Below are 16579 nucleotides of genomic sequence, written 5' to 3'. Positions count from 1 at the left end.
GAACAAGCATAATCAATTAAACATAAATAACTTCATAAATTCTACCCATAATGCAGTTTGTCCATGACAAAGCACATGTGTCATCATCAGAGGCCTGAGGGTCTGACACTTGAAGACCTATTCCCCACCCCCTCAAAACCAAACAAAATGAAACAATGCAACCAAAAATAAAGAGAGGAAGAGAGATAAAGAGAGAGAGCAGAAAGAAGAGTGAAAATGAAAGATAGAGAGAGGTGCATGCCATGGAAACCACAAAGGCGGAGCACAAGGGTTTTGTTTTGAGTCAATGGCCAGAGAGACCAAACCGCAGAGCCCAGCATTCGTCCAGCAAGCAGGTCTCAGGATGTTATGAAGTTAGAAACAGGGATGAACTGCACACATTTTAGAAGAAAACATGTGAATGATGTTAAAAGCCCTCCTTACTTCAAGAGAGCAATACCAATCTTTTGTCATTAGAATTTCTGCACTATATTTGGAATCTTGGGGACAGATATTAATTTTTTGAATTTTGGAATACAAGTGCACTGTTTTAATGCCTCTGGTTTCTAGAATGTTGTGATGGAAATGTTGTCTGAAGGTGGTCGAGTTTGGAGCGTCAGTGTGGTTTCAGCGCTGAGAGAGGGAGGTGTGAACACAGCTCTGTGTTGCAGGTCAGTCTTCCTGTGTAAAGCTGAATATATAAGGCTGTGAGTGGAAAATAAGTGACGCTTCCCTGTCAGCACAATGACCTTGAATGATTTTGTCTCCAGAGCATGCTTCAGTAAAGAATCCTTGGGATGAACTTCTGTCACACTTCTGTCACCAGGGAGTTTATTCTTTCCACTGGTGCCCTAGTCTTGTGGGGGTTTAGGTCAGAGTTTTTTAAATGTGTGAATTGGGAGGACTAGAGGAGTTACCAGAGGAGACCAGGGTTACCGGACAGGACTTGATAAGTTACCACTGAGGACTGCAGGTTCCACTTTCCAAATTCTAAAAGACAAAACTAGAGTCAGAACAACCGATGAAAATCATCCATTGTTCCATGCTATATGTTATATGAAATGATTATGCATATCAATATTAAGTGGAAACATATTGTGCATATTTATTTTCATGGATCAGTTTCTGATTTCAAGTACATTTTAATTTAAATTCACAATGAACACTGGAAATGGCATTGAATAGACACACAGTTATCACTTTATTTTAGACTTCATTTTTCTGCTGCTGTAGCCAATCCACTCAAAGGTCAGATGCGTTGTGTGTTCAGAGATTCTCTTCTGCATACCACTGTTGTAAAGTGTGGTTATTTTCATTACTGTCATTTTCCTGTCAACTTTGACCAATCTGGCCCTTCTCCTCTGACCTCTCTCAATAACAATGTGTAAGTTTCTGCCCACATAACAACTGCTCACCAATCTCTGCATGCTTTTATGCATTTAATTGCTGCCACATTAAGCATAATCAATGAAACAAAAATAACAGCATAAATTCTACCCAGAATGCAGTTTGAGAGAAAGAAAGAGAGAGAGAGAGAGAGAGAGAGAGAGAGAGAGAGAGAGAGAGAGAGAGAGAGAGAGAGAGAGAGAGAGAGAGAGAGAGAGAGAGAGAGAGGTCAATACTATGGAAACGACAAAGGCGGAGCAGAAGGGTTTTGTTTTGAGTCAATGGCCAGAGAGACCAAACCACAGAGCCAAGCATTCTTCCAGCAAGCTGGTCTCAGGATGTTATGAAGTTAGAAACAGTCTTTAATTAAAACTGACAATGCCCTGAAAATAGTTTTATTGTGATATTGAAAATGATATTCATCATTGCAAGCAGTATATCAGAAATATGAAGGATGCACACAAGCTAAAAACATTTGTCTAAAACAGCATAATCAGACCAAAATGGTGTCATTCTGAAGAGTTTTACATTGTATGCTGTTCTGCTCCCTACTGGTAAAATTCTGAATTGCACACATTTTAGAAAAAAACGTGAATGATGATGAATACAGAATATTAAAGTTAATTATAGAGGGCAATACCAATCTTTTGTCACTAGAATTTAAGCACAATTTATGGAGGGACAGATTTTAAATTATTTGTATTTTGAAATGTTGTTTGGGCAGTGTTTTAAAGCCGTTCTTTCTAGACAGTTGAAAAATAGAAATGTGGTCTGAGGCATGAGGGGGGAGTGCCAGAGTGGTTTCAGTGCTGAGAGAGGGAGGTGTGAACACAGCTCTCTACTGCAGGTCAGTTTTCCTGTGTAGCTCTGGTCTGAGTAAAGCTGAATATATAAGGCTGTGGGTGGAAAATAAGTGAACCTCCCCTGTCACCACAACGGAACAGTCTGAAATGGACAAACGCATTGCACTACTGATGAAAAAGAGAGCTGTGTGTAAAAGATTTCTGTCAGTTTCTATGAGCTTTTTAGAAACAAGTTAATTTTTGCCTACAAACTTACCCCAATGGCTGACACACTCTTTCTTGATAGCATAGTCTCTTATAACTGCTTGTGCTGGTGCATTTTTGAAGCTGTTATGCTTCAATGTATCAAATTCAATCAAGAGTACACTTGATCTCTGCACAGGCAGTGTATCAGCAATAGGTATGTCCATGTGACATTTACTGCCTGCTTTTTTTACTGTCACCATTTTTCTAGGGTGGCCTTTAGTCAAAAAGTCAGATTTTCTCTCCAGATCATCCGAAAAACCACAAAAATGTACTGTGTATTTTTGGGAGATTTTCTGAAAATAATATGAATTTACATCAAGAGAAGACAGTCAGCAGAAGGACTGAGGAGGATGGGCTCCCCCTTCAGTCTGGATCCATCCAAGCAACCAGAATCAAGTTCCTTGGGATGAACTCACTGGTGCCCTAGGCTTCCTCTTATGGGGGTTTATGTCAGAGTAAATTTTTTAAACATTTTGTTGCAGTTTCTATGAGCTAGCTAGAAGCAGGATTTATTTTTAAAATGTCGCACACATCTGGAATCAAAGTTACACCAATGGCAGACACACTCTTTCACAATCTCGTAAAGCACTGGTAGAAGTTAACCTGGAGTGAAAGACCCGTTGGCTTAGCTGAGTACAGTATGTGCTTGTTTATTCAGTCTAATGAGTTTGACTCTGTGACATTTCTTTATGTGTTATAGTTCAATGTATGAAATGCAATCAAGAGTATGTTCAAAAACATGTAGAAATGTATTAACACTAAAATAACAGGCAATTGAAATGTTTGCCATCTTATTTATGTGTGATAGCCATTATACCAGTCTTATACCAGTAATTTTGAATAGGTAGAATAAGAGTCAAAGGATGTTATAATCATGCTCAGCTCTCTAATGTAAATACTTTACTAAAGTCCATTCTGGGTTATGGCATTACTCTCTCCTCGTTCTCTAGATGGTAAGCCCCTGTGAACACAGGAAGGTATCTGCCACTGAGTCATTCAGTCATAAAACGCATCCAGTTCTCCAAGAACACACTGCGCAGCATCGATAACTGAGAACACAAGAAAGTTGTCGCTGTGCATACAGGAAGTGCTTTGGCTATTGAAGGTACAGAGAGGGCTCTGGCTGCAGGAGGCCTTGTCTTCAGAAAGCATGTTCAGTAAAACATGCAGAAGAGTACACAGATTCACAGTGACCCTGGCTTAGAAGTGGCAGATTTTGTACTGTATGCCAGATGCACCACTGGTGTGGATGTGCAAAGATATATTATCTCCACATGCCTCTCTGCTGTATGTGGAGTAAATATCCCTGTAAAACTTGACAGTATTTATACATTAAGGTGGATTGTGATAGGAATTATGTATGTACCCTGACTGTCTGATCTATGGAAAGATCAAAGAAAAAAGCATGTACAATATTTACTATAACAAATAATTCAGCATTAAATTTAATAGAACTATATAATTTTTTATTTGTATAGAGCATTTTAAAGAGGCATTTTCACAAAGATGCTTTGCAGTGGAGCCAGAAAAGAATGTATTTTATCATCGACTCTTTCCAAACCTCAAAAACTACATTCCTAAACACTATAATCCTTTCTAATCAGTGAATCTGATCTTGTTTTGTAGTCCTAATGTTTCACTTTTCCATCTCTGTTTAATATCACATTACTGGCGTTTAGTAGGCTCTTTTACCCAGAGTGACTTACACAATTCTACATGTGTACAGTTTCATATTAAATATACACTGAAGTCTTTCAAGTTAACAGCCTTCTCAAAGGTACAAACGCAGTACATGACCTGAATGAAAGTCACCGCCTCTTCCCTAACCACTGCAATACACTGCCACGTTAAACTGTGTCAGATTTAGCAACATTGAACGACATTTAAAGCTTGTGTAGTCTTAAGGGTGAAAAATGACCAACCACTATGTTTAATAGCAGAGAGAACTCCCTAACTGTTCCTTTTTCAACTTTAAATTTGATGACAAATTTTGTGATGAGTGACAGATTGTTTCTTCATGCTAAATACATTTGGGGTTGAGGGGTTGAGTGAAAGGGGGCCATTTCTGACCCAAAGGACAACGGGAGTATGCAGAATCTTAAGACTGCACTACGGTTAACAGGGCTGCACATCAGTGTACAATTTTTGAAGTTTTAATTTGTTTATTTGAAAAAACATTTAAGAATAAGCACAGCTCCAAGAGACTCTTTTGGTTTTTCAAAGCAAATTTACAGTTTACAGCTCATATACTGTAATCTGCATCAATTCAAAGGAGGACATGTTTGATAAATTGTGATCAGTCATGTGACGTAGATTAATTTTAATGGAAAGCTTCACTCGTGGTCTTTAAATGTCACACCTGAATAAACCGTTTCTCTCTCTTCCCCCCTCTTCTTCCTCCTCACTTTGGGTTTCTTGGTGGTGAAAGTCAAAGCAGCGTAATTCATCGCTTCATCTTGATGCTAAAAGGAAACACACATATGATTACAGCACATGTGATTACAGTATATTTACTGGAGAAATTGTCTAGTTTAGGTTTTGATGCAGCCCCTGTTTAAGTAAAATTAAAATTAAAAATTAAAAATAATTAATGCAGTGATGATGATGAGTATTATTATTATTATTATTATTATTATTATATATATTTGTTTTATTATTATCCTTTTGTAAATGCCAGGCGTGAAAATGTGTTCAAATGTGATCAATATTACTCAATGTTACTCTAATCAAGTCAAAGTATGACATTGGATTTGATTTAACAGTCCATATTACTGTGCAGAGGTCCCCAAGGCAAATGTTGAACACAGGAATATCATACAGCCTGACCCTACTGTGTTAGCCCCTTGTAATACAATGCAGTATGCACTAAAAACAGTTCATGGGCTTGCAGTTGTACACTGTTTAAGTATGTATGCAGCTTACCTTCTGATCTTAGCTTGGCCTTCTGAAACGGTAGATGATGACACATATCATCACAACGCCAAAAAGAACCCCGGTCCTCAGGATGGACAGCCAGGAAAGGATGGTCACAACTCCTGGGTGAAATAGCATTAATCCATGCATATGCACTTTTTGAAGTAGGATTACTGTAAAAACTGTATACTGGATTTAAATACTGTATATTTAAAGCTGGGCGGCACGGATGGTGCCGTGGGCAGCACTGCCGCCTCACAACAAGGAGGTCCTGGGTTCGAATCCCGGTCGGCCGGGGCCTCTCTGTGTGGAGTTTACATCCCGTGTTTGCGTGGGTTTCCTCCGGGTACTCCGGTTTCCTCCCACAGTCCAAAGACATACAGATCAGGCTGATTGGAGAGTCTAAATTGCCCGTTGGTATGAGTGTGTGAGTGAATGGTGTGTGTGCCCTGCGATGGACTGGCGACCTGTCCAGGGTGTATTCCTGCCTTTCACCCAATGTATGCTGGGAAAGGCTCCAGCCCCCCTGCAACCCTGTTCAGGATAAGCGGGTTAGGATGATGAATTAATTAATTCATTAATGAATATTTAAAGCTTACCCTCAACATCCAGCTTGGTCCCATTCCCAAACAAGATCTCCCCACAGGTGGCCACAGCACAGTAGTATGTCCCAGCATCAGAGAGGCTGAGGTTCCTCTTGGGGAAGTTGTAGACACAGCTCTGTGTGGGAGACATAGTCCCAGAGCTCCTCTGGCACGCATCACTCCTGTGTCCATGGGTGTGAATGATTCCTGGAGGAGACTCTCCTGAGCCCGGTCTGAACCAGTGCACACTGTGTTCTCCTGCACAGGTCTCAGAGTGTACTGTACACTGCAGAGTCACAGAGTCTCAGACTCAGACTCGGGCTGCTGCAGCACTACTGTCCTGCTCTGGGACTCTGGCCCTGTCAAAAGTTAGCACTCATTACACTCAATACAGAATTGTCCTTTGGATTCCACTGTGTAAGGTTTACATATAAATGCAGTATGGCTTTGTATTTTTGTAGTTTATACAGAGAGCTGAAGATGACTCCACCGATTATAATATAAAGTGCAGCATGTTTTTGCACATATGTGTGATTCAGATGCAGTTTGTGCACTAGAAATGATCACGTCTAGAAGCAATGTTATGTTAAAAAGTCTATTGATTAACTCAACTACATGTATTTTACTATAGTAGAAACTAAAACCATTGTATTAAATACATTTTAAAAATGATATTCAAATAATGCTTCAATGTTTTCCACGAGAGCAGAAATGGTTAATATCTCTACAAAAGATGACAGGGACACACTGCACACACTGAAACTTAATGAGATAAACAAGAAAGAAATGCAATTTCTGCAATCAGTTTTGAATGCTTTCTTTTTTATTAAATTTAATGAATTTAAAAGCTATTATATTTATTATAAACTTTTTTTGTGATATACATCATACAAATCATCATACATCATCATACAATATACATCACCAAATAAGAGTAATCAGTCATTCGATTCCATATTAGTCACAATAATCCTACAAATCTTCAACATCTTCGTCACTAGGGCAATTTCAGTGAATGCATTTTGAGTGATTGATTTCATGTGTGAAGAACCAATGGGCTACAGCTGATGCACCAGCAAAGAACAATGTGCAGAACCAACAGGAAATGCGACCGGACTCTAGATTTTATATTTTTAATTTTTTTTCATATTTTCTCATTGTGATGTTTTAGGGATTCATAGCTGAACGATAGATGAGTATTTGAATATTCCAAATCTGCGTTTATATCATTTTTGACCAAAATCGAATCAAACACAGTGTTTTTAAGTATTCTGTAAAACTGAGAACTGCACAATGTTACCCCCTTGGTCTCACATTAATAACCACACATTACAACAGTGGTATGCAGAAGAGCATCTCTGAACACAACATGTCAATCCTCTAAATGGACAGGCTGCACCAGCAGAAGACGTATTAAGTCTAAAAAAAGTCTAGTCAAGTGCTCACTGAGTATATACAAGTAGCCTTTAAGATGTACAGCAAATGGCAGCTCTGCTTTTGGCGAAAGCATCACCATAAACAGTTCATCCTGTAAATTTCATGGCAAGGGACTTCAAAGTGTTTTTCTCAGATAAATTGAATCAATACTTAATTTTCGTAAAAGTATTGGAAAAAAGAAGCAAAACAATTGCTTCAATTTATAATGTAGAATGACAAATTACAATTTAGGCAAGTGAAACAATGGAAAAATAAAATTCTTACTTACCCGTCACCATTAAGGTACTCCCATCTCCAAAGCTGATCTCATCGTAGAATATAAAAGCGCAGTAGTATGTCGCTGAATCTGATGGCTCTACATGTGAGACAGTCAGGTTAAAGCTTCCGTTTGCTGTCTTAGCACTGAGACGTGTACTGTTTTTAAACTCATTCAAAAACACAGCATCTGATTGATAGTTCAGCATCTTTGCGACAGGCTGAGGCTTCTGTCCAAGTGGTTGCTTTATCCAGCTGACTCTAGGCACTCCATCATCCAGATAGAAACACGGGAGAGTCACAGTGTCTCCAAGCTGAGCTGTCACCAGAGCCTTGGGCTGAACTACACTCTGCCCAAGCAGACCACCTGGAATCCAACAGAAAGCAATATTTCAACTTCACTGACAATGGGGGAAAAAACAAAGCAAAAACATCCACCAATCTCTGTGTAATCTCTGTACACTACTTAAAATGATTGTAAAATGATTTTGGTCAAAAAGTCAGAAACAAGTAAACACTTACACAGTTTGCTGAAAAACACAAGAATAACACAGAGGGCTGCCATCGCTGTATCTGAGCTCTTCTGTCCTTGAGTCTCTCCTCTGGTTGAGACCCTGTTGTACCCTGCACTATAAAACTCAAAGTGTACAGAGTAGGAGGACTTGAGCTGATCATTTTCCAGTAGGAGGTCACAAGTCAGGGGCAGATATTATTGGCTGTTCAAACAGGTAATGTATTGGGTGACAAAGTTCCGTGTACGAACACTCTCAGTGCAACAAGAGAAAACGTTATTTACAGTCTGATTATTGGTATGTGTTATTTACATACTGGAGTCGTGTGCAAGTCTGAAAAAAATTACTTTGAGAATAAACACACACTGAGCCTCAAAATCTATTGAGACTTCAGGGGGTGGAGATTCATTCAGGAAAAGCAACAAGGCGATCTCTTGACCACACTATCTCTTTTCTTTGTTAAAATACACAGTAAATACTGCACTATAATACTATTAATTACGATTAACATGGTAATGAGAGTGGCTGTTGGTTCAGCCTTTTAACTGTTAAAAGGGCAGCTACAGTGTTTTCTCCCTGTGCTGCACATAGATTTTTACTGGATTAGAGGAGGGAGAAGTGTGTCTTTCACTGAACCAACAGCTCCACATCCACCAAAGCTGGGCTTCCTCGAACAGCTCATATGAGCCCTGATCAGACATAACCTCTGTGTATGTGTGTGTGTGTGTGTGTGTGTGTGTGTGTAAATATGTGTGTGTGGGTGTAGTGTGTGTCTGTGCATGTTTGTGTGCATGTTTCTGTGTATGTGTGCGAATATATGTGTGAGTGTGTAGTGTGTGTCTGTGTGTGTGTGTGTGTATGTGTATATCTGTGTGGATGTTTATACATGTGTGTGTATGTGTGTGTGCAAGTTTGTGCATCTGTGTGTGTATGTGTGTGTGTGAACGTTTGTGCATGTGTGTGTATGTGTGTGTAAATATGAGTGTGGGCTTGTGTGTGTAATTATGTGTGCATGTGTCACGTTTCAGGTCTGTCTCACCATGTTTTATGTTGATTTATGTTTTTTCATGTTGTCTTAGTCACATAGTGTCTTATCATGTATTATGTTAGTCTAGGTTCGTCATGTTGTTTAGTTTATTTCTTGTTACGATTTATTTTCTCGTCATGTCTAGTTATGTTTCGTTACGATTATATTACCTGGTTATGTTGAGTGATTATCGTCTTAGTTTCGCTTTGTGTTATGTTTCCATGCATGTTTATTGTTACGTTAACTGGTCGTTGTTATGCATACACTTTTACATGTGTTTCCGCAAACCTTGCGTTCCGCCTTTTCTCTCTCTCTCTCTCTCTCTCGTTCTGTCCTTCACTCCCCTAGTGTTTCTATTTGTCTATTTACTAAAACTACTAACGCTAGATCAGGATTGGGTAGAAACTAACAAGACTAATCATGTGTTCATGTTACCTTACGTTTCTCGTGCATGTCATTTACTAATTTACTAATGCTAGGGCAGGATAGGTTTATTACTAACGATTACTAATCTCCTTGTTAAACTTGTCATCCATCGCACCTGTTTTCCATTTCCTTGCTACGCTCTAACTAATTGTCTACACCTGTCTACACCTGCATTTATAGCCCAGTCGCGCAACTGTTCACTGCGAAATTGTCTGCCTCTGTTTACCACGCAACTCTTGAGCATTATTTACTGTTTGATTACACGTTACGATCCACGCCTGTTTACCGACCATTGTTTATTGATTTCTGTTTTGTGACCATCGTTTGTTTTTTGACTTCGTCCTTGCCTACCGTTTTTGTACTTTTGCTTCGCTGATTGTTTCATGGTTTCGACTCCCGCTTCGTCCACGACTACGCCTCTGCCTGCCGTCCGTCTGTTCATCTGCCCCGCTGACAGCTCTCCTGCTACCGGACCTCCCTGCACGTCTACCGACTACGAGTTTGCCTCTTCCCTCGGCACCGTGCTTTTTGTTTGTTTACTTTTTGTTTGGCTGGATCTACGTGTATGGACTTTGCTTGTGTTGACTACTCTCCTGGGATTCGTCCCGAATAAAGCCCTGAGGGGTCTTTATATTACTATTGTTTCTGAGTCGTGCATTTTGGGTCCAACCCCCACGCACCCGTCTCAGCATGTGTGTGTGTGTGCACATTTGTGCATTTGTGTGTGTGTTTGTATGTCATGCAGCACTATGGGCACGTAGCACAGATGAGGGAAGAGGTAGTGCGGTTGTAGTGGGAAAAAAACTGTTTAATTTTACAACAAAGGTAAAAGGTGGAAACAGTTGTGGTAGAAAGGTATACAGGGAGGTGTGCTGCATGGTGGAAGCAGAGCCACCGTGCTGTCATGCCCATGAGTCTGTTAGGCTTCTCTGTCTGTGAGGGGGAGGCAAGTTCTGAAACTGAGTTCAAGAACTGCCTCTCTGGGAGGCAAACTGGTATCTAATACCTCTTTCACACTAAAGCAATGAATGAGGAGCCTGTGTTTGCCATCTCTGTGAATGAGGAAACCAGCGTCATTTGACCTGGGAGCACAACCCTAGTCATGACCTGAGATTTATGTGGGTGCATAAGGCACATGACTGGGCTTTGGCATGAAAGGGGGGACATGGGTTGGGCTTCTATAATCGGTAAAGTTAATTAGTTGAACTGATCCTCAATCTTCTCATGTTTAACTTGGGCAGAAATGATGTTCTGAAGCCTAAACATAATTTCTTCAGCAGTGACATGTACAGGTAAGATGAGTCCCAGTGCCCATGGGCCCTCCCAAACCAGTGGCCCCTGTCCCCATGGGCCCTCCCAAACCAGGGGCCCCAGTGCCCATGGGCCCTCCTAAATCATGGGCCCCAGTGCTTATGGCCCCTCCCAAACCAGAGGCCCCAGTGCTTATGGCCCCTCCCAAACCAGGGGCCCCAGTGCTTATGGCCTCTCCCAAACCAGGGGCCCCGGTGCCCGCGGGCCCTCCCAAACCAGGGGCCCTGGTGCTTATGGCCCCTCCCATACCAGGGGCCCTGGTGCTTATGGCCCCTCCCATACCAGGGGCCCTGGTGCTTATGGCCCCTCCCAAACCAGGGGCCCAGGTGGCGCTGCGCCTATATCACCTCCACTGGACATGTATGAAAGTATACTTTGGGCTCCTGGGTCTTGAGTAAATGGTAAGGAGCCCATTCTTTCCCAAGAACACAAGAGTTTAAATGGGACAAACGCATGTTTCGGTACCTCATGTGATCCCTGGGTTTTGTGTCTGAAAGTGGGCTGTCCCGGCTTGAGGAGCAGGGTGCTGAAGTTTCTCCTGGTCCTGCAGGCACTATCCGTGGTTCTGAATGTCCCTGCTGTGGAAAGGAAGAGGAGGAAGCCATATGTGTTATTGGCACCTCCTTAATCAGATGCCTTTGAAAAACCTACTCATTTAAATAAAGAGTTTGATATGAAATATTGATTCTGTCTCACAGTTGATGGCCGAGGACAAAAAAGGCCTTGTAGAGCATGTTGGCCCTAGTAGACCTACTTTGCTGGAACAGGAAGTGAGGTTTTCCAGGGTATTTAATTTCACATCCTGCTGCAGTTGCCCAGGGGTGAATTTTCTTGCAGTTCTGAATAAGAGTAGATCAGAGTAATGTTGATGATCCTATTCACTATAAAGGATCATGCAGGATGTCATGAGTTTACTGGGAGAGGACTGCAGGTTCCTCTTTCCAAATTCTAAAAGACAAAACTAGGGCCTGGACAACCCTATTACAACCCTATTACAATTGAAATTACATTTTCACAATGGCCGCCATCATGGCGACTTCCTCTTTCATCTCGCTGGCCCTGTTTCAATGAAGCACCAGGTAGACACTAAAATAATAATCTTAATAACAGTCATTATAAAATCCATAAGGATGTCTAAGATTTACGATTGCAGTTGATTGCAGAGAGAGAGAGAGAGAGAGAGAGAGAGAGAGAGAGAGAGAGAGAGAGAGAGAGAGAGAGAGAGAGACAGAGAGAGAGAGAGAGAGAGAGAGAGAGAGAGAGAGAGAGATACATGCTAAGCCACAAAGGAGCAGAACAAGGGTTTTGTTTTGAGTCAATGGCCAGAGAGACCAAACCACGGAGCCAAACATTCTTCCAGCAAGCAGGTCTCAGGATGTTATAAAGTTAGAAACAGCCTATAATTAATACTGACAATGCACTGAAAATGGTTTTATTGTGATATTGAAAATGATATTCATCATTGCAAGCAGTATATCAGAAATCTGAAGGATGCACACAAGCTGAAAACATATGTCTAAAACAGCATAATCAGACCAAAATAGTGTCATTCTGAAAAGTTTTGCACTGCACACGTTTTAGAAGAAAACATGTGAATGATGATGAACACCGAATATTACAGTAAAAAGCCCTCTTTAATTATAGAGGGCAATACCAATCTTTTGTCACTAGAATTTAAGCACAATTTATGCAGGAACAGATTTTTCATTATTTGTATTTTGAAATGTTGTTTGTGCAGTGTTTTAAAGCCGCTCTTTTCTAGACAGTTGAAAAATGGAAAGGTGGTCTGAGGCATGGGGGGGGAGTGCCAGTGTGGTTTCAGTGCTGAGAGAGGGAGGTGTGAACACAGCTCTGTACTGCAAGTCAGTCTTCCTGTGTAGCTCTGGTCTGAGTAAAGCTGAATATATAAGGCTGTGGGTGGAAAATAAGTGAACCTCCCCTGCCACCACAACAGAACAGTCTGAAACGGACAAACGCATTGCACTACTGATGAAAAAGAGAGCTGTGTGTAAAAGATTTCTGTCAGTTTCTATGAGCTTTTAAGAAACAAGTTAATTGTTGCCTACAAACTTACCCCAATGGCTGATACACTCTTTCTTGATAGCATAGTCTCTTATAACTGCTTGTGCTGGTGCTTGTTTGAAGTATTTTTGAAGCTGTTATGCTTCAATGTATCAAATTCAATCAAGAGTACACTTGATCTCAACACAGGCAGTGTATCAGCAATAGGTATCTCCATGTGACATTTATTGCCTGCTTTTTTTACTGTCACCATTTTTCTAGGGTGGCCTTTATTCAAAAAGTCCGATTTTCTCTCCAGATCATCCTAAAAACCACAAAAATGTACTGTGTATTTTTGGGAGATTTTCTGAAAATAATATGAATTTAGGTGAAGAGAAGACAGTCAGCAGAAGGACTGAGGAGGGTGGGCTCCCCCTTCAGTCTGGATCCATCCAAGCAACCAGAATCAAGTTCCTTGGGATGAACTTCTGTCACCAGGGAGTTTTTTCTTGTCACTGGTGCCCTAAGCTTTTTAAAGAGTTTTTTGAATGTGTGAATTTAAACATTTTGTTGCAGTTTCTATGAGCTAGCTAGAAGCAGGATTTATTTTTAAAATGTCGCACACATCTGGAATCAAAGTTACCCCAATGGCAGACACCCTCTTTCACAATCTCGTATAGCACTGGTATAAGTTAACCTAGAGTGAAAGACCAGTTGGCTCAGCTGAGAACAGTATGTGCTTGTTTATTCAGTCTAATGAGTTTGACTCTGTGACATTTCTTTATGTGTTATAGTTCAATGTATGAAATGCAATCAAGAGTATGTTCAAAAACATGTAGAAATGTAATAACATTTAATTAACATGCAATTGACATGTTTACCATCTTATTTATGTGTGATGGCCATTATACCAGTCTTATACCAGTAATTTTGCACATGTAGAATAAGAGTCAAAAGACGTTATAATCATGCTCAGCTCTCTAAGGTAAATACTTTACTAAAGTCCATTCTGGGTAAGGGTGTTACTCTCTCTTTGTTCTCTAGATTATAAGACCCTGTGAACACAGGAAGGTATCTGCCACTGAGTCATTCAGTCAGAAAATGCGTCCAGTTCTCCTCAAACACACTGTGCATCATCAATAACTGACAACGCAATAAAGCTGTCGCTGTGCATACAGGAAGTGCTTTGGCTATTGAAGGTACAGAGAGGGCTCTGGCTGCAGGAGGCCTTGTCTTCAGAAAGCATGTTCAGTAAAACATGCAGAAGAGTACACAGATTCACAGTGACCCTGGCTTAGAAGTGGCAGATTTTGCACTGTATGCCAGACGCACCGCTGGTGTGGATGTGCAAAGATACATTATCTCCACATGCCTCTCTGCTGTATGTGGAGTAAATATCCCTGTAAAACTTAAAATGACAGTATTTATACAGAAAGGTGGATTGTGATAGGAATTACGTATGTACCCTGACTGTCTGATCTATGGAAACATCAAACAAAAAGGCATGAACAATATTTACCATAAGAAATAATTCTGCATTAAACTTCATAAAAATATATCGTATTTTATTTGTTTAGAGCATTTTAAAGAGGCGTTTTCATAAAGATTTTGAAAAAAACTTTGCAGTGGAGCCAGAAAAGGACACCCCCCCCCCCCCCCCCGTAACTAGGGCAGCTCCGACCAAATAAAGGAAATAGCCCCAAAAACGAATAACCCAACCAAAATGAGTGCTAAAAGGCGAGCACTGCAACCCCGGACCGGGGATCCCAAAATAAAAGTACAACCCAGTATAAAAGACTAGGTAAGCAAAATAAAGAGCCGTGAGTCGCAGCTCAGGAAAACGCACAAACAAAAATACATACCGGGGACAACGTCCCTCACCCACAGGCTCACCCGAGCTTGAAAACAAAAGAGAAAAACAAAAGAACCTATAGGAAGGCGTTCGCAGTGTACACAGACTAGCGAGCAGAACACCTTCCTTACCTTATTTCCTTTTAAATGAATGCAAAAACCCAAAACCAGCACAATACCTGACTCATGTAATCACTGAGTCTACCGTGTGCTTTACCAGCTTGGTGACAGAGCGAACAGTGACACCAAAGCGTCGACCGATTGTCCGCGAGTGCTTTATATACAGCTTCAGGAGGTAAGGTACCCTTGGCACTAATGAGGGCCAGGTGAAAATAATAAAGCCTGGTACTACCTCCCAACCCTGACATCCTAATGTTTCACTTTTCCATCTCTGTTTAATATCACATTACTGGCGTTTAGTAGGCTCTTTTACCGAGAGTGACTTACACAATTCTACAATTTATATTAAATATACACTGAAGTCATTCAAGTTAACAGCCTTCTTGCAAAACATGGCCTGAATGAAAGTCACCTATTCTTCCCTAACCACTGCAATACACTGCCGCCCTAAACTGTGTCAGATTTAGCAACATTGAACGACATTTAAACCTTGTGTTGTCTTAAGGGTGAAAAATGACCCACCACTGTATTTAATAGCAGAGAAAACTCCCTAACTGTTCTTTTTTCAACTTTAAATTTGATGACGTTTGTGATGAGTGACAGATTGTTTCTTCATGCAAAATACATTTGGGGTTGAGGGGTTGAGTGAAAGTGGGCCATTTGTGACCCTAAGGACAAGGGGAGTATGCAGAATCGTAAGACTACACTAAGGTTGAAGTTTTAATTAATTTATTTGAAAAAACATTTAAGAATAAGCACAGCTCCAAGAGACTCTTTTTGTTTTTAAAGGCAAATTTACAGTTTACAGCTCATATCCTGTAATGTGCACCGATGCGAAGGAGGACATGTTTGATAAATTGTGATCATTCTTGTGACAAAGATTAATTTTGATGGAAAGCTTCACTCGTGGTCTTTAAATCTCACACCTGAAAAAAACGTTTCTCTCTCCTCCTCCCTCTTCTTCCTCCTCACTTTGGGTTTCTTGGTGGTGAAAGTCAAAGCAGCGTAATTCATGGCTTCATCTTGGTGCTAAAAGGAAACGCGCATATGATTACAGCACATGTGATTACAGTATATTTTCCGGAGAAATGGTCTATTTTACGTTTTGACGCAGTCCCTGTTTGAGTAAAATAAAAAGGAAATTCATAACAAAATAATTAATGCAGTGATTTTTCAAATGAGAAATGATGAGGAGTATTATTATTATTATTATTATTATTATTATTATTATTATATTATTATTCTTTTGTAATATTACTCAATGTTACTCTAATCAAGTCAAAATCTGACATTGGAGTTGATTTAACAGTCCATATTACTGTGCAGAGGTCCCCAAGGCAAATGTTGAACACAGGAATATCATACTGCCTGACCCTACTGTGTTAGCCCCTTGTAATACAATGCAGTATGCACTAAAAACAGTTCATGGGCATGCAGTTGTACACTGTTTAAGTATGTATGCAGCTTACGTTCTGATCTTAGCTTGGCCTTCTGAAACGGGAGATGATGACACATATTGTCACAACGCCAAAAAGAACCCCCGTCCTCAGGATGGACAGCCAGGAAAGGATGCTCACAACTTCTGGGTAACCTGCCAGCCATTATTTCAGAAATTGAGGGCAGCAAATAAGGATTTGTATTGAGATTACATTGTAACTAAAATTGTTAAACATAAAACAGTTTGTGAAATTTAGTATGACTAAAAATTAAATGTACAAAAACAATGTT

The 16579-nt window shown here is 40.4% G+C and overlaps 1 pseudogene; it reads right to left on the bottom strand.

The window, feature by feature from the left end:
- Positions 1–4857: 4857 nt before the first annotated feature.
- LOC133123214 (junctional adhesion molecule A-like) lies at positions 4858–8168 on the bottom strand (annotated as a pseudogene).
- Positions 8169–16579: the final 8411 nt, after the last annotated feature.

Source organism: Conger conger, chromosome 3 (genome assembly GCF_963514075.1).
Source record: "Conger conger chromosome 3, fConCon1.1, whole genome shotgun sequence".
NCBI lineage: Eukaryota > Metazoa > Chordata > Actinopteri > Anguilliformes > Congridae > Conger > Conger conger.
The sequence above is the reverse complement of the archived record's forward strand: the minus strand, read 5'-3'. Positions and strand labels throughout refer to the sequence as shown.